Source organism: Hyaena hyaena, unplaced genomic scaffold (genome assembly GCF_003009895.1).
Source record: "Hyaena hyaena isolate Hyena2069 unplaced genomic scaffold, ASM300989v1 scaffold_185, whole genome shotgun sequence".
Classification (NCBI taxonomy): domain Eukaryota; kingdom Metazoa; phylum Chordata; class Mammalia; order Carnivora; family Hyaenidae; genus Hyaena; species Hyaena hyaena.
The window spans coordinates 277,013-301,073 of NW_024080816.1; positions in this window are offsets into that span (position 1 = coordinate 277,013).

Consider the following 24,061-nt stretch of genomic DNA (forward strand, 5'->3'; position numbering starts at 1 on the left):
GCCTCTGTGGAATCTCCTTGGGATTCTTTCTCTCTCCCTCTCTCTCGGCCCCTCCGTCACTCACACATGCTCTCTTTCTCTCTCTCAGAATAAACTAAAAAAAAAAAAAGATTCTCTTTCTCTGTCTTTCACTCTCCCCTGCTTGCTCACTCTCTCTCTCTCTCTCAGAAAAACAAAAGCAAACACAAAAAAAAAAAAAAATTTTAAGTGAAAAATTTTAATCTACTTCAGAAATATGATTCTGGATTGATTGATGAACATAGTGGCGAAATATGGTTGCTAGAGAAGAATGAAACATGGGGTGGTAATTTGACCATGAAAAATTAGCCTATAAATCACTAAGAGCTAGTTGTGCATCTTAAAAAATTATCTAAATATATTAAATAAATTTTTTAAATTATAATTAAATTTCTTTGGGCCCAGAATCTGTCTTCTACCTCTTTCAGGCACAACTTCCTCCAACCTTGGTGTTCTCAAAATGTGCTATCTTAAAAATCCCTAAGTTCCTGCAGAGGCATAGTGAAGACTGTTTGGCTTATCTGAATTCCAAAAGAAGTGGACACAGAATACTCTCGTTTTCTAGTCACAGATATGGAGTAGCAGAAAATAAAAAGACATCCATATGCTTTGTTGACATAGCACTGGACTCCAGAGCTCCATCCTGTGTCCTTTTCAGCAAACATCTTTTCAGAGCAGAAGCATCCGCGCGGTCAAGTGCGGGGGGGGGGGGGGGGAGTAACACTAGAGGGCGCTGGCAGTTTGCGACTTACACACTTCTCAGCCAGCAACGCCCTCCCAGTGCTCAGTCTCCCAGACTTCAACTTGAATTCAGTCCTTGAAAATGACCCTTACCACGAGGACTCCAATGAAACAAAATCATGAAACTGTAAATGTGTTTTGCCTGAAGTTAGAAAGAGTGAGAACAAGAACATAACTGGCTCAGGCAGTCTAATAGTCGCTCATCTACCCAGGTGGGAAAAGATATTAACTAGATTCCAAGGAGAGCAATGGGGTAAAAACCAAGCTTCCTGTTTCTTTTGTTTAAGTCACACAGATTAATGAATTTCTGGTGTGGTGAGTGTGTGTATGAGAATTTCTGCCAAAATGTCAAACACTTACCGTTAAAAATGTTTGCAAATGGTCACATACTGCATTATTTAATCAGGCTTAGCTGATGTTTTAAACTCCTGTTAGCATAAATATAGGAGATCCGTACACATATTTAAAAAGACTAACATCAACTTGCATATGTATTTTCTATTCCATATAAAATTACAAAGACAAGATTATACTAAATAATTACAATAACAACTTTCTAAATTACACTTTATTCTTTGCCAAGAACAGCAGGACAAATCTGCTATTTGATAAAACTGATAGGTAAAATATTACTTCTATGAAAATTTTTTGTCAACATGAGCTAGTCATAAATATATTTGCCAAACATGATCTGTACTAGTTTTAAAATCTTAGGCACAATTGGAATTTAGTCATGTCACACAAGAAACTTTGGTCCAGGAAGTCAAATCATGCCCTCAACACACAGAAATGTTGTCATAAAAGGGTGAAAATGATGAACAATTTTTAAATTATTGCCCCAATCCTTACTTCCCATCCAACACCAGACTGATGTGATCTGTGCATCATCCATTCACTTATTCAACAATATCCACAGTTACCCCATTAAGAGGTGAACAGTGGTACAGCCCACTTCTGTTTTTTTTACGCTCTCACATCTACTTTCAAAAATGAAGAAATGAGAACAGAATAATGCCCCTGTGGTATATTTTAGGTCTTTACATTTTATAAATTAAAAATTTGAAAACACAATACAATGGTGCTATTTGCAGGAAATTACAGAATACATGAAAAATTAATTTATAGCACCCTATAGGCCATATGACCCAATAAAAACACAAAGATCTATAGATACACATGAGCATCTTTCACTTCTCCTAGTGTATCTCTGAGGCTGTGTATAGAACTTCCTAGTTGAGGATGATATAGTTCGAAGCTCTTTGATCGTGTGAAGGATGGATCAAGAGCCTTCATCCCACTACACTCTCCCATAATAGAAGATAAATTTCATTCTTTCCCTCAGGAAACTTGAATTCTTAGCAGGAAGACAGCTTGCCTACTGATATTTAGGGTACAAGATTAAGGTGATCATGAGGGCCACAGCTTAATAGGGCAGAACAAGCTTCAGAAAGGGAACCCCAAGTCTTGCGGGGAAGGTCTTCTTGGCTGTAACCTGAAGGATGGCGTAGGAACCATCCAGAGGAATGACATGGAGAGATGGTACCGGAGACCAGAAGGCATGTCCAAATGCACAAGCATTTGAATAAACATAGACTACTTGGGAACTAAGCTAACTTAAAAGAGGGAAGGAATCGTTTTAACATCAAGCTTGGATATTTGGTCTCGGGGTATAGAATTGTGAAGTGTAGTTGAATGTTTGGTTTTAAAATCAGGCTGCACCTTCACAGAAAAAGGACCAAAAGATTCTCAATCCTTGAATAAGAAAAGTTTAGAATAGGATTCTAAAGGGGTTTTATTTTTTATTTTATTTGCTGTCTTTTAATAAGACGTTGCATGACACAGACACTGAAACTAAATAAACAAAATGTCTGTTTTAGAACCATTCTTTTCAAATTTTAAATGGCTGGCCATCTGGTTTATGAAATCAATTTAGTGGGTCATGAGACTGGCATCTTCAGAATGAAATACAACTGGAAAGAAAAACAAAATAGAAAATATCTGAGAATATCCCATGTCTTAAGGGTGTTACTTTGTGAAATAGCTATTTTAGTTGTTGCATATAGAGGGCAGAGGGAACAATGTGTTTTTCACTGTGTGGGTGGTCATGATCAGAAATTTCTTTGAATAGGGGCGCCTGGGTGGCTTAGTCGGTTAAGCGTCCGACTTTTGCTTAGGTCATGATCTCGCGGTTCGCGGGTTCGAGCCCCACGTCGGGCTCTGTGCTGACTGCCAGCTCGGAGCCTGAAGCCTGTTTCAGAGTCTCTGACTCCCTCTCTCTCTGACCCTCCCCTGCTCATGCTGTCTCTCTCTCTCTCCTAGAAATAAATAAAACATTAAAAAAAAAAAAAGAAATTTCTTTGAATAAATGCTGAGCTAGAAGTTAATCACCAAAAAATGCTATGTAATTAGAAAGCTTAAGACATTTTAAGAATAAAGAAATGTTGGTGACATCAACATTTCACTTCTTGGAGGGAAAAAAAAAAAAGATGAACTGAAGAGGATGTGGGATGTAAAGATGTGGGAACAGCGAGGCACCTGGGTGGCTGGTTCAGCTTTGGCTCAGGTTGTGAGTTCAGCCCCACATCAGGCTCCGTGCTGACAGCTCAGAGCCTGGAGCCTGCTTCAGATTCTGAGTCTCTTTCTCTCTCTGGCCCTCTCCCATTCTCTCTCTCCCTCTCAAATAAACAAATATTAAAAAAAAAAAAAAGACTCTGCTTAAAATTAAAACAAAACAAAAAAAAGATGTGGGACCATCAAATAGTATTCCAGGGTTTAGACCTGTAGCCTACAGGTGTTATTAGCCTGTGAAGCTGGGATGTTGCCCCTTGTCTCTGCAGAGCCAGATCCAGCCCATCCTAAAAATGGCTTCAATATTACTCCTTCAGACCTCCCTTGTTGTACATTTGCATGCTGCCTCTCACCATTCTTTTATAGCACTTGCCGCAATATGTAATCATATATTTATTTGTGGTTCCCTGTTTCTTTGTTTTTAAATGTCTTGAAACTCTATGGTAGCCGGTTTTACTTCTATAGTTCAATGTTACATAATACCTGGCCCGGCACTGGATTAATATTTAAGGAACAGGGAGTCTGGAGAAATTGTGAAAGAATTTAAGATGGGCAAGAAGACTGTGGCTGTCCTGTCCAACGCACCCTTCTGGGTTATATGAGCAGTTCATGGAGTTATTTTCAACTCTGTAAGCTACAGAAAATTGATGGTAATGCAAATGATTCTTATCCACAGAAATCCAAACAGTAAAGGTGAATATGCAATTGATTATCACCCAGTGGATCCTGACTAGTTTTGCATCTATTAATAAATTCATCTCAGCCTTTCTCCTTGCCTATATATGTGTATTTTTTTGGTTCTTTTTTAAACAAGTTCTAACATTTTAAGGTTCCTCTCATTGATTAGTGAAATATATAAAATCTTTGATGTGTTTATTTTATGAGTCATGACTTTATCTTTAAAAATATATATGCCTTAATAGAAGGGAAAGGAAGAGCAAAGAAAGAAAATGGAGTATTGACTAGCTAGAATGTACATATACCTGTTCTTGAGGACTGGTGTGACCTGGTTGTAGTTAGGTTTAGAGAAAGATGCTGAAGAAGGGAAGAGAAGGTATCAGAATAGCCTATTTTATAAGCTTGAGATAAGACCACAATGTAGCATTTTTTAAAACAGTTTGTTGCAAATGACATATCAGATAAAGGGCTAGTATTCAAAATCTATAAGGAACTTATCAAACTCCATACCTGAAAAACAAATAATCCAGTGTAGAAATGGGCAGAAGACATGAACAGACACTTCTCCAAAGACGACATCCAGATGGCCAGCAGACACATGAAATGATGCTCAGTACCCCTCATCATCAAGGAAATACAAATCAAATCCATACTGAGATACCACCTCACACCGGTCAGAGTGGCTAAAATGAACAAATCAGAGAACTCTAGTTGCTGGCGAGGAGATGGAGAAATGGGCACCCTCCTACACTGTTGGTGGGAATGTAAGCTGGTACAACCCCTCTGGAAAACAGTATGGAGGTTCTTCAAAAAATTACCAATAGAACTCCCCTATAACCCAGCAATAGCACTGCTAGGAATTTACCCAAGGGATACAGGAGTGCTGATGCTTAGGGGCACACGTACCCCAATGTTCATAGCAGCACATTCAACAATAGCCAAAACATGGAAAGAACCTACATGTCCATCAACTAATGAATGGATCAAGAAGATGTGGTTTATCTATACAATGGAATACTACATGGCAATGAGAAAAAATGAAATCTGGCCATTTGTAGCAATGTGGATGAAAGCTGAAGGTGTTATGCTGAGCAAAATAAGGCAGAGAAGGACTGATACCATATGCTTGCACATATAGTTGGATTAGGAGGAAGCTAATGGAGGACCATGATGGAGAAAGAAGGGGAGAAATAGTTGGGGAGAGGGAGGGAGGTAAACCATGAGACACTCTTGAAGGCTGAGAACAAACTGAGGGCTGATGGGGGTGGGGGATAGGAGAAGGATGGCGATGCGCATGGGGGAAGGCACTTGTGGGGATATGCGCTGGGTGTTATATGTAAACCAACTTGACAATAAACTATTTAAAAAAAAAGAAAAAAGAAAACATGATCTCGAAGAGATACTGTCACACCCATGTTCATAGTCAAGAAGTAGAATCAACCCAAATATCCATCAATGGATGAATAAATAAAATATGATATATACATAAAATACTAAACCTTAAAAAGATGAAGGCACTTGTGGGGATGAGCACTGGGTATTATATGGAAACCAACCTGACAACAAACTATTAAAAAAGTAAATAAAAAAAAATAAAACAGAGTTTGTTATTTTTTAATATTTTTCCTAATGTATAATTTATTTCTGAGAGAGAGAGAGAGAGAGAGAGAGAGAGCGAGTGAGCAGGGGAGGGTCAGAGAGAGAGGGAGACACAGAATCTGAAACAGGCTCCAGGCTCTGAGGTGGCTGCCAGCACAGATCTCAATGAAGGGATCGAATCCACGAACCGCCAGATCATGACCTGAGCCGAAGTTCGACACTTAACTGACTGAGCCACCCAGGCACCCCAAAACAGAGTTTGTTTTAAAGAGAGACATATACATAAATATAATATGTGGAAGCCAATATGTGTTCCTTCCATATATTCTGTACTGGCAAGGTATTTCCATATTTAGGATCCATAGCCTAGAGAAACTGACACAGGTTCACAGAGAGCATCCAGAGCAGTTATAGTTTTTCCACCATCTACATGCAAGCTGGCGGACATCCCGTGTAGTTCCGATCAAAATTACCAACTAACAAAAAGAGCTAATTATCCATTATTAACGTCACTCAAATAGAGCAAAGGGGAAGTAACAGACAGAAAGGCAGTATTATCTGGCAAAAAGCAATTGGAAATGTATTAAATTTTTTTTAACATTTATTCATTTTTGAGAGACAGAGTGGGATCAGGAGATGGGCAGAGAAAGAAGGAGAACACAGAATCCAAAGCAGGCTCTGGGCTCTGAGCTGTCAGCACAGAGCCTAGCCCAGGGTTCAAACTCACGAGCTGTGAGATCATGACCTGAGCTGAAGTCGGATGGTCAACCAACTGAGCCACCCAGGCGCCCATGAAAATGTATTTACATGAACAAGAATATCTCTCAACAAGAACATTTACCAAAGAAAAGTTACATCACCAAAGCTAAAACTTTCTTTCTTTTTTTTTTTTTAAATGTATTTATTTATTTTGAGAGTGATAAATGGGGGGGGGGGGGAGGCAGAGAGAGAGTGAGAGAGAAAATCCCAAGAGAGAATCTCTATCAGCACAGAGCCTGACCTGAGGCTCGATCTCAAAAACTGTGAGATCATGACCTGAGCTAGATCAAGAATCAGACACTTAACTGACTGAGCCACCCAGGCACCCCTAAAACTTGCTTTGTTAAAGATCACCAAACTATTAATTAGAATGGCTTATGATTATTAAACTGAATTCAGGTGATTTTTCTTGTAGATGCAAGAATTAAGTTAATCAGGGCTTCCTTATAGCTTTATAAAATTAGGTTCTATTTACTAAATCAGGACACAGAGTTTGGTTTTGGTTCCATGGTCTAAATATTTATAATAGGTCTCAAATGAGTACTCGCATAACTCTGAGTAAGAGGTACTGATTCTATAACAAAAAGGCATTAGACTACACATTCCAGCACTAACATTAAATGCATAAATGTGCCACATTCAGCAGAACAATAGACAAGTTTCTAATGATGATATATGTAATGCATAATCATAAACCCAAGTGGTTTCTCTCAGTCATCACAATCAAGTCTGTCTGGCATGAATTTTATATGAATTTTCATGACAAGGATTTTTTTTCCAACTTTAAGCAAACACAACAAACATTTCAAAAAGAAAAGGGAACTTATACAATGTCGCTACAAGTTTGCACAATGCAGATTTGAATTCGCAACATATATATACATGCACGCCTCTTGGCATAACATAAACTTAAATTATAAGCAGTAAGTAATACCTCCCTTTAGATAGCATGTCACAATTCACAAAACACCTTTGAGTACATTATCTTCCTAATACGCCTGTTAAGATCATTCATTTTTGTCATTCCCATTTACAGATGGAGAAATCAAGTTCTGTTTGTGGCCAAAGACACAAAGTTGAACAACAATCAAGTTCTTCTGCCTCCAACTTTCATCCTCTAAACATAACGTATCCAGGTGAAATAAAAATTATGATGATATGTTATGCATTATTGCAGCGAAAACAATTCATACTGTCTGGTTTAAAGTCCTAACTCCACCACTTACTGTGCAATTTCAGTCAAGTTCCTTAACCTCTCTGTGCTTGTTTCAATGACTGTAAACTCAAGATAATAATATCACCCATCTCATAGCACTGTCATAAGGATTAAAATATATTTAAAAAAAATTTTTTAGGCTTTATTTATTTTTGAGAGAGAGAGAGTGAGAGAGAGAACAAGCAGGAGAGGTAGACACAGAATCTGAAGCAGGCTCCAGGCTCTGAGCTGTCAGCACGGAGCCTGATGCGGGGCTCGAACCCACGAACCGGGAGATCGTGACCTGAACCGAAGTTGGAAACTCAACTGACTGAGCCACCTAGGCGCCTCACGGATTAAAATATTTATGAAACACTTAAAACAGCTCTGGGACATAGTAATACAAAATTCTTCAAATTTCAGCTTAGCAATGTAACTCGTTGGCTCTGAGTGCTGACTGCCAAGGCTCTCAGTGATGCCACATATCTGATGATCTGGAGCTTCTGGGGCACAGAAGCAATCCCCACACTTTAGTGAGATGGAGCTTCCGGCATCAATGGCCAGCAGTCCCGCTGCCATTGGGCAAGGAGCTCCCTTCCCTACATTTTGTTAAGCAATTTCATTGCATCCTACTGGAGCACATAGACGAACTCTGCCACTCACAACTCACAGCCTCTTTCTAACCTGAATGATAATTAGAGATTATATTTAAAGAAGTTACATTCTTTTATATTTCTATTTATTGTAAATAATAGCAGCTGCTACTTAGCATCTATTAGATGTAAAGCACTACGCTAAGTGATTTCCATTTTGATACTCCTTACAAAGTTAATAAATGAGGCGCCGAGGTGTTAATTTATCCAAAGACACACAGCAACTTCCAAAACCAGCATTCATCTGCTTCACGGGTGCTATCTGGTTCCAAAACCTATGCCTGTGACATCACACAGTTCTTTCTCCTGGGGCCAAATCACGCAACATTTATTAGTCCTATCTTATATCACCCTAACATAAAACCAAACACAGAGTTTTATACTCTGAATTGTTTCAGAATGACCTGAAATTCCTTATATAAATATATAGGCTGAATAGACATTTTCAAAAAGGATGAAAATCAGAAAAGAGCACACAGATTTGAAGCCAGATAAAAGTTAGCCTGTGAAGCATATGCTATAAGGGCGTGCTAAAATGACCAGCACCAGGCTATGAATGCAACTTCTCAGCAGCGTTAATAAAGAAGTTAAACGGGGCGCCTGGGTGGCTTAGTCGGTTGGGCGTCCGACTTTCGCTTAGGTCACGATCTCGCGGTGGTTCGTGGGTTCGAGCCCCGCGTCGGGCCCTGTGCTGACTGCCAGCCCAGAGCCTGGAGCCTGTTTCGGAGTCTGTGACTCCCTCTCGCTCTGAGCCTCCCCTGCTCACGCTGTCTCTCTCTCTCCCTCCTAGAAATCAATAAAACATTTAAAAAAAAAAAATAAAGAAGTTAACCTTAAGTTAAATTTAAACTTTAAAAAACTTCTTTAAAAAAGAAGTTAAACTTCTTATCCTCTACTGTGGAAAAACCCTGAAATATGAAGATTATGTAAGGTCCCAGTGTGTTCCATATTTAGGCATACACTAGTTACTCTTTTTTTTCTTTTCCTTTTTTTTTTTTTTTTGAGAGAGAGAGGTGGGGGAGGGAAAGGAGTTGGGGACAAGCAGAGAGAGATTTTAAGCAGGCTCCGAGCCCCACAGAAGGCTCAACCTCATGACCATGAGATCATGGCCTGAGCCAAAATCAAGAGTCAGACACTTCATCGATTGAGCCACGCAGGAACCCCACGCTAGTTATTCTTGAACAGAGTGTATTGAACTATCTAATCCCAGTTTGGCCACTAGCTGGGTAATTTTAGGTCAGTTACTGAACTCAAGGCTTAGTTTTTACACCTGGAAAATAGTACTTATCTCACATGGTGATTGAGAGCACTGAATGAGCTATTGTATTGTAAAGTACACTATGTGACAAATAACCTAACAAGAACTCAATAATTGATACTATTGTCATTATGACAATATCCTTGAAATCTTTTATTCCTTTTCTGCTCTCCTTTCCTTTTTACTCTTTCCCACTCTCACCTTCTTCCTTTCCCTTCCTTTTGCTTCCTCTAGGACTAATTTCAATTCCATCCAGGTTAAGACGTTTCTATATACTTTGGGGATCAAGTCCAGATTGTTATCTAAGATAGTCAAGCACCAGCTAAGGAAAAGTTAGGGCACAAAATAAGTAAACATGGCTTTTGTTTTCAAGGAATGCATATTCTTAACAAAGAGTAGACAAGTATATTTTTAATGTCTACAAGCTGGGATATGACAATGGGTAAAACAGGTTAAAAGGCGGTAAGCAGATCATTGGGACACTATACGTTGAGTGAAGGACTGGAAGTATACACATTGTTTCAGGAGCATGGACGTCAAAGGAACAACATACAAAAGTTAGAAAATATAATATTGAATACTGAGAACAAACTGAGGGCTGATGGGGGAGAGGGAGAGGGGAAGGGGGAGATGGGCATGGAGGAGGGCACTTGTTGGGATGAGCACTGGGTGTTATATGGAAACCAACTTGACAATAAACTATCAAAGGAAAAAAAAAGAAAGTATAATATTCGAACTTGATGAAATCAAAAGAGAACAAAGAGGGTTTTTACTGAGAGCTTCACTAGAGGAAAGCCACTTGAGACAGGAGGAAAGGAAATTGAGATAGGAAAAAAGAGGACATGACGGGACTCAGCCAGCAAACACACTCCAGGACACCAAGCAAACTTGGCTCTGCGTCAATCACCTGCACAGCTCTGAGAAAGTAAATCGAATAGTATACCTGGCAAATCAAAGAAGGCAGGGGTCAAGGACAAAAAGTATATCAGCCTCTTATGGACACGTTCCTGGCCAGAAGTTTCAACTTTTGGCTCCTGCAATGAAAGGTGATCCTCAGTGAGCAATAGGATATCACAAACCTAAAGCCGGGATGTTTCCATGTAAAAATTTGAGAACTTGGCTTTTGTGAAGAAGCCTCCTGATCCCAAATCTCACGAGACTTGCAATTTCAGAAGAGAATGCTAGTATTTACTTGCTTCAGAAAATGTGAATGAATTCACAGGACAGAAGAGCACGGAGCATTGGGAGAGCACAGGCTTTGGAGCCAGAGAGATCTCGATGGACAAATCTTGATCTGTTTCTCCCTGTGGAACTTAACCCTGTTTCCGGACCTCTCTGTGCCTCAGATCTCTCAAGGATAACTTAAGAATTAAGCCCCTAAATTTAACCAAGGAGCTGAAAGACCTGTCCTCTAAAAATTTAAAAACAAATAAATAGAAAGATGTTCTGTACTCATGAATTGGAAGAATTAATATTGTTGAATATTGTCCATACTACCCAAAGCAATCTACAGATTCAGTGCAATCACCATCGAACTACTCATGACTTTTTTCACACAACTAGAATAAAGAGTTAGAAAATTTGTACGGAACCACAAAAGACCCTGAAAAGCCAAAGTAATCATGAGAAAGAAGACCAAAGCTGGAGGCATCACACTTTCTGAATTCAAACTATACTACAATGGTGGGTAACCAAAACTGTATAGTACTGGTACAAGAGCAGACTCATAGATCAATGGTACAGAATAGAGATGCAAGAAATAGATCCACATATATATGGTCAATTAATCTATGACAAAAGCAAGAATATACAATAGGGAAAAGGACCTTTTTTTTTTTTTATAAATGGTGCTGGAATATGGGACACCTACATGCAAAAGACTTTTGCTACATGGATCACTTTCTCATACTTCGCATTTTTGTTTGGAATTTAAATTGGTGCAGCCAATTACAAAAAATATTAAAAACAGAACTACTATACAATCCAACAATTCTATTTCTGAGTATTTATCAGAATCAAAAACACCAATTCAAAGAGATATATGCATGCCTATGCTCATTGAAGCATTACTGATAAAAGTCAACATATGGAGTCAACCCATCACTGGATGAACTGATAAAGGTGTGGTATATATACACAATGGAACATTAATCAGCCATAAAAAAGGAGTGAAACCTTGCCATTTGTGACAAGATGAATGGACCTAGAGGTTATTATGCTAAGTGAAATAAGTCAGAGAAAGACAAATACCATATGATTTCATTTATATGTGGAATCTAAAAAAAAAAAAAAAAAACCCCAAATAAGCAAAACAGACACAGACTCACAGATGCAAGAAACAAACTATTGGTTACCAGAGGGAGTTGGGGGTGGGGCAGGCAAACCACAGGATTAAGAGGTACAAACTTCCAATTACAACATAAATTAAGTCACTAGGCTGTAATGCACAGCATAAGGAATACAGTCAACAATATTATAGTAACTTTAATAATAATTTGTAAAAGAATTAAGTCCAGTAACCGAAAAAACATCTAATAGAGATTAAATATAAGTGACATGGGAATTATTTTTTTGAGGCTCATTCAAAAGAGAATGAGAGGACATAAATCTATTATTGTATTTATTTAAAAGTAGTAATGAAAAAGGATAAACTTGTTTTAGAACAAATTCTGAGAACTATAAAATCATATCCTAAGACATTACTGTGTTTTCATTTTTGTCTTTATCAGATCAATTAAACTGCTAACTTGTATTTCTAAGAGCACTATAAGTATGTATAATGATAAGTGATGCTTAACATCTTTTGATGACTTTTTAATTGTTTTAAAAGAGTAACATCAGTGTTTATACAGCACCCAAGGCAATAATTCTGTCGATCTCATTAACAAAACAAGATCTCTTTTTGGACGACAGCCCTGTGGCAAGATTCAAGGCATGTCCACAACTCATGTTGGTGGCTCACCATGGAACTGGTTCTATTCTCCTTCAACCATGGGAACGTTATGAATTGATTTTAGTATAATGATGCTGTGGCATTCTATTTGTTGTAATGCCCAGTTCTCGTACCAACCCAATCACACTCATTCCCCCTGTGCTACATTGTAGAGTGGATAAAAACAAGCAGAGGTGTTCTCACAAGCTTGTTCTAGAGCAAACAAACAAGTCTGAACAGATGGTGCTCTTCAAGTCTTCTGCTAGAATTATCTTCCAGGGCAGTTGAATTGCAGACTTAGGGCACCATTTGCATTACCATAGCCAATTGATTCTCCTCCTTTATAAATTTCTGGCCGAACTCAAACACATTCTGCTGAGCAATAGAAGACTTCAGGTAAATCAATCTTTCGATGTTTAGATGAGTCCCTCTGGAAGCAGTATGATGTGATGATAAGAAAGGAGGCGCAGGAGTCTTAACAAATCTGTGTACACCTACTGCTAGGCCTGGAAGTCACTGGGCTTTTCAGTGTTCTCAAGTGCATGTTGTATCCATTACAGAGGGTTATTTAAGGAATACATGACAAAATTCCAAATAGCAGTTAGCCTGCGGTAGACACTAAACATCATTATTAATATTGGTACATGTTCTTATTAAAAGATTCAGAGATAGTATTTAGTGTCCAGCTCAACATACTGGGATCTCAGATTCTCCTATTTACGTTTTCAGAAGAATTCAGTATGTTCTTCGTCTCTTCCCTCCCTCCTGAACAAAATCAGTTCTCAGTGTTTCTTTTGGTTATGGAGAAACTATGGGGGATACAGAGGTCTTCTTTCCTTCTCAATGCTTATTTATAACATAGAAATGTAGGGCAAAGACGCTTTTTTGACAAAATTCTTTAACTGAGAATGTTTGTCTGTGAAGCTCAGGCCGAATCTGAGACACACTTGCCTTAACCACCTTTGATCCTGTGGCCTACATAACTTCATTCTCATTTAGCCTAGACTAAACTTTCAGGATAGTCTGTACTTTCCCTGCCCTTGATTTTCTCTTACATATTTTTTGTCTTATTATAGGTGAGCTTGTGAGCAGTCTCATATCCATTTTTAGTATATATGTGCATAAATATATAATCAAGTGTGTTTTATTCTCTTGAGGGCTTAGCTCTAGGACCTAATGTTTTATAAATCCAGTACTGAAATTTCTGTTCCAATTCAGTATTTATCCTTTTTGGTACAGTTATCTGCCTGCCTTTACAAACTCTTTAATCACATACATTTTTCATTCTTTAATTATCATTTAATAGAATCAATGCCTTTGTTAAATCAACTTTCTAACCTTAAAGAAGCTTGGAGTAAGCACCAACAGCGTCCCTTGGTGCAGTCTGGACCCCATGTCCAGGAAGAAGTGTTGGCAGGCGAATGCAGTCCCTCCCCCGTTCTCTCAGCATCCCCCGGAGGCATCCTAGGGCCAAGGTGCACCTGGATGCACTATAGGCACTAGATTTCAACAGTAGGCCTCCAGCAAAGTTCACTGTCCTCTCTGTATAGAGCATGAGTGGGCATGGCCTTGTGGGATCATTGACCAGCCTTGGAACAAAGGTCAGAACTTGGGTAGACCTGGTCAGGGGACAGCTGGAAATCTCTGACACCTGGAGATCTTGGCAGTTGAGAACTTTGTATCCCATGAAAACTGAGTTTGTATATAATTACTGCTACTAGAGGTTAGCGTCCCTGGTTCAATTTGCTAACTTTAGATACTCAAAAAATAGCTCTTGGGGGTGTTTATCCAACAATCTGCTTATTTCTCTTATCCACCTATCAACCCACCCACTCAATCAATTCAAAAATTGAAGGTTTACTGTGTGCCAGGCACTGGAGACAAAACAGACAGACAAAACAAAAAGAGACTAGGCAAGGCATGATCCTGGCCTCCAAAGAGCATATTGAAGGGAGAATACTCAAATGAATATGGGAACAAAAGTGTTACAAGTGATAAATTGGGATGTGTCCAGGATGTGGTGGAAATACAGGAGGGGAATTATCCTTTCCACCAGCAGTCAGAAAATGAGAGAGTCTCTTCAGATTGGGCATGGAGACAGGTTTGGGAGACAGAATAACATTCCAGTGGGCAGAAGGGCTTAAAGCGATAGATGAAGTCCAATGAAGGGACCAACTGGAAAGATAATTAAAATATTTCAGGGATCATCACTTGTAGGACTGCATACAGGCTCCACTGAAGACTGACCATATGTATTGAAAGGAAACTGACAGGGGCGCCTGGGTGGCTCAGTCGGTTAAGTGTCTGACTTCGGCTCAGGTCATGATCTCATGGGTTCGAGCCCCACATTGGGCTTTGTGCTGACTGCCAGCTCAGAGCCTGGAGCCTGTTTCGGATTCCGTGTCTCCCTCTCTCTCTGACCCTCCCCTGCTCATGCTGTCTCTCTCTCTCTCTCAGAAATAAATAAAACATTAAAAAATTTTAAAAAGGGACACTGACATTAACTGAGTTCTATATGAAGTCCCAAACACTAGTTTAAATTTTTTTTTAATGTTTTTGTTTATTTCTGAGAGAGAGAGAGAGAGAGAGAGAGAGAGAGCAGGCGAAGGTCAGAGAGAGGGAAACGCAGAATCCGAAGCAGGCTCCAGGCTCCGAGCTAGCTGTCAGCACAGAGCCTCATGTGGGGCTTGAACCCACAAACCATGAGATCATGACCTGAGCCGAAGTCAGAAGCTTAACCAACTGAGTCACCCAGGTGTCCCCCTCAAACACTAATTTAAATATTTAACATATATTGCCTTCAAAACAGTTGAGTTTTATATAGCTTTATCTTTTTTTGTTTTCTTAAACCAAGAAAACTATTTAATTAAATTTTTCTTGGTCACACAAGGTTTAATATCTTAGAAGCAAAATCTTAAGCCAGTTCTATCTGAATCAACACTAACATTCCTCCTCTATAACGTCAAGTTCGTTGGGAGAGTGTCTGGATTTAATCTATTTATTTATAACCTACTTATTTCATTTATCGTGACAATCACTGCAAATTATGCAACAATCACAATCATAATCCTGAGTAAGATGGTCACAGTAAGTCATACTGAATGATTCACTTAAAAATAGTCTATATGAAAAGTGTATCAATTTAATATATGAAATTTTAAAAGGAGGCCAATCCAGTTTCATAAATACATGTCAGGTAATACTAGTTACTCCATCTGTATTTTCCACCATGAATTCTTGAAACAAAACAATGATATGGTATTATTATTCCTGTTTCATAGATGGAGAAAATAGAGTCAGTGTATTTGATAACATATCCAAAGACCTAAGTGGCAGAGTCAGGATGCGTATTGAGGTCTTCCTGATCCAAGCCCCATGCTCTTACGTATTACACTACAAGAACAAGACTAGAGGAGAGTAAAATGGTATTCTTCCTATTACTTAATTAGCTTTTAGATACATATAGGACTAGGGCCTTAAATTCCTGCCCTTACTGCAGTAAAACAAGATAAAAAGTTTTGAGTCCATTTTTTCCTTCTAAGGAGGTAATATTGTATAGTCTTTAGTAGGGAAAGAAGGGGCAGAGAAAAAGTGAAAGAGGAATGTTCTTAGGAAGCTTCCAAAAATATTTGGCAAAATCCAAGTTGACTCCTATTATTAATGTGAGAATATCAGGAGAATACATGAAAGCAGCTAAAAAATGAATAATGATGAAAGCAACTTAGCATAACGAAGCATGCTCCCCTTAATCAGAGATAACTCAACATCATCCAACACAGTAGACACACTGGAAGGTACGTGCCTAAATCATCAAATTTATTGCTCAAGGAGATTCCCAAATGGATACAGCCAAGCATTTCCTTTAAAAGGCCAATGTGCTGAATTCATTTCTGGACCAAACTTTACTCTCTGTGGGAAATCAATTTCTTTTCTCAAACTCCAAAACACAGTTTGATAAACGGTCTATGCTTTCAGTTAAAAAAAAAAAAAAACAAAATCCTGACATCTTAAGTTAAAGTACACCAAGTAATATAGGTGAATTTTCAGAGGGACACAATGAAAATTTTTTCCAGATTAAATACTTCAGAGTTTGAACACGTTTCTCAGTGTTGCAAAAGATCAGCAGCGGTGAGGACTAGAAGTCCAGCATCAGATAGCATAATTCTGTTTCTAATCCATGACAATTATATACTTCTAGGGGCCACCATGTTTATTTCTGGAAAATAAGAAATGTACATTAAAGGTGGACATGAGACTGTCCCTTCTTAATTAGCTCTATTTTATTTACTCCCTCTGTTTCTATTGTTAGTGTCACATGAAGAAGAGGAAAAAGGGTACATGATTGTTTTTATATACACTGAACAGATTAATTTTCAACTTCAGCGTAACTCATTTGGAAACTATGCCCTGAAGCGGTAGTCTATTACTTTGTTGCATTGTTTCCCTGAAGAGTGAAATTATGAGAAGTACAATACTTACCTGAGTAAACAATTACTGTAGTATACCATTCAAAGTCTTATGATGTGTACAATAACCCATCTTTGCTACCCCTAAGTTCAGTGATAGTACAGACCAACAAAGGGCTTGTTTGTCTTGGTCTAACTTTTAGGGGCTTGGGATATCAGTTCTTAGGGTAGAACAAAATCAACATTTATTATAATATATGAATACTACCCAATATTTCAATGATACCTGTAGATTTTTTAAAGGGAACAACTGAAGAGATGTTGACCTTTGAAGAAACTGAAGTGAAACATACACTTATGTTTTGTAATAAGTTTTTAGCAAAAGTATCTCTCAATCGCATGTGTGAATATTTGTCCACATTTCAGAATTCTGCATCCCTGCTCTACTGGGTTGTTTTCCCTAAAATTTTACCAAGGAATCTCCAAGGTGGCCCATCTACTCTGGTTGGCTTCCATGGCTAAGTTTCTGTGATTGAGCTTGAATACATCTATTTCATTAGTATCTCTGAGCTTAGTTTCTGAAACCTAACTTCAGAAATTCATCTTTTATAATGAGAGGAAAAAAAAAAACACATGTGCTCATGCACCCACCTCAAAATACAAATAAGCTTACATTAATTCTTAGGTTATTTAAATAAGTAGCTCATCTATTTCCTAGCCAAATGAATTTATCTTGGAGCAGTTGGCTTGGGAGGGGGTATGTGGAAGGAGGAAGGCAAATCTGGAGAACTCTCACTTGACACAAGGTGTAATTGAACTCACTACAGTGTAGGTGAAGGGCAAAGTCCTTAGGTTTCCAGTTTGGTTACAAAACTTTGACCCAGGACATGTTACATTTAATGTCCTAAATTATACAAATGTATTTGACTAGTCCTAAATAGAAAATGGGAAATGATATAGAAATTGTTTTTTTCTTCCAAAGTTCAAAACCATGGTTTTGACTTTTTATGGGACAATGTGAATCAGCTAAAATAGTTTCCACGAATGAAAAGAAAAATATATGGAGAAAATCGCCCTAGATGGACCTCGAACTAACAATTTGTTAAACATCTTACCAAATGAACCTATGACTTCCATCATAGCAAAGAAAATAGAGTTTAAAAGCACATTGAGATAAACAAGTTTTCAAGTGTGACGCTAATGTCTATACGCCCATTACAATAAGACTTATGGTTCATGGCATTTGCAATTGTTTTACAGTGATGGATTTAGCTACCAAAGATAATAAGTACCAGTGTTTTGAAACTATAAAGCCGAACTAAAAACCACTGGGAGAAATGTCTCTGTGTGATGTATTATTACTTGTTCAGAACCATGTTTTAAACTTTCAACCATGTCCTTAGAAGTAGTACAGGGGCGCCTGGGTGGCTTAGTCGGTTAGGTGTCCGACTTTCACTTGGGTCATGATCTTGCGGTTCATGGGTTGGAGCCCCGCGTCGGGCTCTGTGCTGACTGCCAGCTCAGAGCCTGGAGCCTGCTTCAGTCTGTGACTCCCTCTCTCTCTGGCCCTCCCCTGCTCACGCTGTCTCTCTCTCTCCTAGAAATAAATAAAAATTAAAAAAAAAAAAAAAAGGAAGAAGTAGTGCAAGATGTGGAATCAGACAAGGTGTGTTTGTTCCCAATCTGTTACTTACTGGTGTGTCACTTAGCTCTTTGACCCTAGTCCCTTATCCCTAAAAGAGGTTGTGGCGAACTGTGTTTTAGGTTGGCAGGAAGATGAACGAAATCAAGAGTATTTGATTTGCAGCATCATGCAGCCTGGCACGTAGAAGGCCCTCCCAGGGGAAGTCTTAATCCTTACCACCCAAAGCAAGGCTATACAGCACTGGAGACCTCACCACTTGGCACTTGAATGCTGTGTGTCCCACAGAAAGAAGTATACACAGACTACTGGAGGGTAACCCCACTCCAATGGTAAAAACTGGTAAACGCACATACACAGACTATATTATTTTATTCCTTGATGGATAAAAGTGGCTAAAACCCCCTCTCTCCAAAAATAAACAACATAAAATAAGTAATAACAGCTAATTTTTGTTGAGTGCTTACTATATGTCAGGCACCATAGTAAGTGTTTGTATGTATTATTTAATTTAAGCCCCACAGTTGATAGGTACTATTATTTTAAAAGGATTATCTGGTTACTAGTATTCCATGCATTCTTAACCTAGACGTGATGAAGAGGTAGCAATGCCATTTTTTGGTGAAGCCAATAACTCCTGAGAAGATTAAGCTTATGTGTCACCTACTCCTTAGAGCCAAGAACTTTAATTGGAAGATTCCCTCAGGGAATCCTAGAAAATGCACACTTGGCAGGAAGTTAACACAATACAAACTGAAAAACGTGGGTATAAGCAAGTCTGAGCGGACAGCATGGAATGGTAGGTAGAGGAAGAAAGAGTAAAGCAGCAGGATAAAAAATGCCCTACTTTTCCTCTGCCATTTTGGCTCAGGTGCTGGGGCCATAGCAGCATTAAGTTTGCCAAATCCCTGACACGTGGGGCATGAGCTCTGCACACTGCCAGGGCTGACGGAAAAGCATGGAGAAGAAGGAAAAAGGGGATGGCGACCTCTGTGTCAGGGAAAGCAAGATTATTGCTCTTCAAAACTCTCCAATCCCATGAGCTAATGCTGCCTACCTCTTCTTCCGGCCCCATCCACCTGGGGGAGGGGGAGGGGATAGGTGGGGTGGGAAAGCAAAACATGCCAACACTATTACCAGCCCAGGTAGCGGGATCAGTAGAGGGGGCCATGAGATGCATAGGGTCAGAGGGAGAGAACAGCGCCTTAGAAGGTACACGTGTTGCTTGTGAATTTCTGTTCTGTTCACCTCCTTCTATGATAATCATTTGCTCCACTGTCAACATTTTGAATCTCATCTCTAGTATACCTTCTGCCTTGTAATATGCTGAAATCTCTTATTAAAAAATCAAATGGGGCGCCTGGGTGGCTCAGTTGGTTGAGTGGCTGACTTCGGCTCAGGTCATGATCTCACAGCTGGTTGAGTTCAAGCCCCACGTCGGGCTCTGTGCTGACAGCTCAGAGACTGGAGCCCACTTTGGATTCTGTCTCCCTCTCTTCTCTCTCTGCACCTCCCCTGCTCGCAACCTGTCTCTCTTTCTCTTTCAAAAATAAATGAATGTTTAAAAAAAATCATCTGACTCTTCCACTCCTTTTCTGGACAGATTTCATTTTGCTTTTTTCCTTGGTCTAAGGAGAAGTCTAAGGTCATCATTTCTGTACCTGAGTTCAAATAAATGGTCTTTTTCTTCCCACACACCTCATTCCTTGGCACCTTTTTCTTTTTTTCCAATTACAATTTATTTACTGCTCCAATTACCCACTTCACTGGTTTACCAAGAACATTTTTTTCCCCTAGCCAAATCCAATAGCTCTTCTCTATTATAACTATGGCTGTCCTTATGGCCCAATACAAAAGGCAGCTAATTGTAGAATCCTGTTAAATGTAGTGAATTGATGGGGCACCTGGGTGGCTTAGTTTGTTGAATGTCTGACTTCAGCTGAGGTCATAATCTCATGGTTACTGAGTTCAAGCCCCACATTGGGCTCTGTGCTGTCAGTGCAGAACCCACTTCAGATCCTCTGTCCCCCTCTCCCTGCCCCTCCCCCCTCTTGTGCTCTCTCAAAAATACATGAACTTTTTTTAAAATGCAGTATATTGGGGTGTCTGGATGGCTCAGTCAGTTAAGCATCTGACTTCAGCTCAGGTCATGATTTCACAGTTCATGAGTTTGAGCCAAGTCAGGCTCTGTGCTAACAGCTCAGAGCCTGGAGCCTACTTCACATTCTGTGTGTCTTCCTCTCTCTGCCCTTCCCCCACTCATGCTGTTTCTCTCTCTCTCTCTCTCTCTCTTTCTCAAAAATAAACATTTTTTTTTTCAAATGCAGTGTACTGAGTAAAGGGGACAAGTATGGAAATAGTAAGCATATTCTCCATCCTCACGCTAAAAAAGGTGATAAAAGCTAAATTACAACAAAGAGTTTTTAATACAGGGATTGAAACATTAAGGGGCTGGAGGGAAAAGAAGAGGGATATTTAGTCTCCCCACAGAAGTCTCAAGGCTAAAGCACAGAGACAGCTGCTTTTCAAACCCCATACTGGGGATCTCAATCAGTTGCTATGTAAGAACGCTATCCAAACAGACAGGCCTGCTCCTTCTCTTGATAGATGTAGCAAATTGCAGTTCTAATTTTCTTTCCATTTATCTATTGATTCTTCTATTTTTTGGACCCCCTTCCTTCTAGTTCCTAACATCCACATTTGGACATTAGAGTGACATCTGAAATCTAATAGGAAGCAAAAAGAATGGGGGTGGTGTGTAGGAGCGGGGCAGGGCCTTCATCCAAGGCAAAGAAGGCTTTCCTAGCAGCTCCGCTAACTGGCGAAGTCACATCACTCCTCTGGAAAGTGGAACTGCTCGTCACTATTCTTTCCATCCCTCATTGCCTGTGACCCCGTGTCCCCTTGCTTTGTCTGCCATAACACTGTTTGTGGGAGTCTTCACCAGTATCCCAACCCACTTGAGACGAGGTCATTGTCAACTCCTAGTTATCTGTCTTCATCTCACAACTCACAAGATCTTTTTAAAACCATTTTCCACAACTGAAGACCACTCTCACCTTACAGTGACTGGACAAATCAGTGCTGTCTCCTGAGGTTCGAATACAGTCTGGAAAATAGCTTGAATCTGTTTGGGAAAACCCAAACAGCAGCAGCTTTATTTACTTTGCCCAAGAAGAACCCTGGAAAAGGCAGTCCAGATCTGACCCAACGACTCACTGGCCATTGGCCTTATTCTTCCTTAATTTCTTTGGTACATGTCTAAATATTTGTTACATCCTTCATTCCCATGGTTAGATAATTCCTGCACATATTACATCTATAATTAAAATAGGAATTGTTGGGGCGCCTGGGTGGCTTGGTCGGTTGGGCGTCCGACTTTCGCTTGGGTCATGGTCTCGCGGTTCGTGGGTTCGAGCCCCGCGTCCGGCTCTGTGCTGACTGCCAGCTCGGAGCCTGGAGCCTCTTTCGGTCTGTGGCTCCCTCTCTCTCTGACCCTCCCCTGCTCACGCTGTCTCTCTCTCCTAGAAATAAATAAAACATAAAAAAAAAAAAATTTTTTTTAAATAGGAATTGTTATCGTGCCGAGCTAGCTTAGTCGGTAGAGCCTGAGACTCTTAAAATAGGAATTACAGAAAGCAGGAGGAACCTATTTTGAGTGTGTGTGTTTAGTACAATGCTTGAGATAAAAGCTTGTTTTTTTTAATGTTTTATTTATTTCTAGGAGAGAGAGAGAGACAGCGTGAGCAGGGGAGGGTCAGAGAGAGAGGGAGTCACAGACTAAAACAGGCTCCAGGCTCTGAGCTGGCAGTCAGCACAGAGCCCGACGCGGGGCTCGAACCCACAAACCGTGAGATCATGACCCAAGCGAAAGTCGGACGCTTAACCGACTAAGCCACCCAGGCGCCCCGAGATAAAAGCTTGTTAATAATTGCATACTGAATATATGAAATCACTTAGGATTAGAGGTATATAAATATTCTAAGTGAGCTGACCTTTATCCATCTTTTTTTAAAACAATGCACTGAGTGCTTTGCTTTGTTTTCCTATTTCCTTCTGTATCTTCTTCACAACAATCCTCCAATGTTATCTTAGTCTAGTAAAAATGTAGTGTTGAACATTGAGGTGATTCATAAATTATAGAAGTAAAAGGAATTTAGAAATCTCTTCTTCCAGAACCTTAGGTCACTACCATTTACCATGGAAAAGCATTGAAGAATACTATAGTTTCCAAAGTCATCTTTTTTTTTACCCCCAAAAAGTGTTATAAATTAAGTCACAAGAGGATCAAAAAGGTCTATGTTCTCCTCATCCTGAGACACTCATGCCGGGATGAATTTCTGGGCGCCCCCATGATATGTTCAAGTTGTATTACATTTGATCTGTTAATAATCACAATTCAGACGGCACCTTGACGTTATTTAGCGGATTTGAAGAAACTGAAACATACACAGTTCTTGCCCAGGTCAGAGCACAACTCACTGTAGAATCTAGTTTTGTTGATGTGCTCCTAGTGGTGGCCTTTTCAATAACAAAGTCTGAGGAAACAGGTTGCAATAGAAATACCATTTCAGATTTATTAAAATGTAAAAGGATGGGGCACCTGGGTGGCTCAGTCAGTTAAGTGTCCGACTTCGGCTCAGGTTATGATCTCGCAGTTCATGGGTTTGATCCCTGCTTCAGGTTTCGTGCTGACAGCTCAGAGCCTGGAACCTGCTTCAGATACTGTGTCTCCCTCTCTTCCTGTCCCTCCCCTGCTCTCTTTCTCTCTCTCTCTGTCTCAAAAATATAATAAACGTTAAAAAAATAAAAAATATATAGAAGGATGAAATAGAATAAATCACTGTAAGAGTAGAAAGGGCAGCAACCACGAATCCAAGTATTCCTATTAGAAAAGTTAAACAGACTTAATTAATTTTAAACACAGAAACAGAAAGATGAGAGAATAAAAAGGGCCGCTGAAAATGTGCAACTTTCAGGAAAGACTAAACCATCAACATTAAACATAATGACTATTATACTCAGTGTCCTTCATCACAAGCAGATCTTAATTGCATTTATCATGGGGTCAGTTGTGCAATTAGGACTAAAATAACAATAAAAATCCCATTGCAAGATCCTAAGAATCCCCTTTATAACTGTCTTCTTTCAAAGCCTCTCTTCGAATGTGGCATTATAACTTCAAGAAACGGAGAGAGAATATGGGCATAAAAAAACATTTCAAGAAAGACAAGTCTATGGAATAATAATCCTCACAAAGCCGTCTAAGATTTGATGCCAGTTACCACAATTATGTGCCGTCTTAAGTGACATCGTAAGCAGGCCTGGAAATTCACGGAGGCTGGGTTTCTGTGCTGGCAACTGCATTTTAAGCTGGTAATTAGATTCAAGGAAGAAGTCTTCCTGCCAAGGTCAGAGTCTTTAAAAACCTTTTTGGAACTCAGGGTTGTGATGCCCAGCTAAGAGGCCCTGGCTTGTCCCAGGTAACAGGCCATTTTCTCCAGGCTGTGGGCTGAACCCACCAGGCCCCCTTACTGAGGATTAAGGGAAAGAGTGGGTAGGCCCGGGGCTCTCTGTTGGCAGTGATGATACCAGTCTTCAAGGCACGGTGT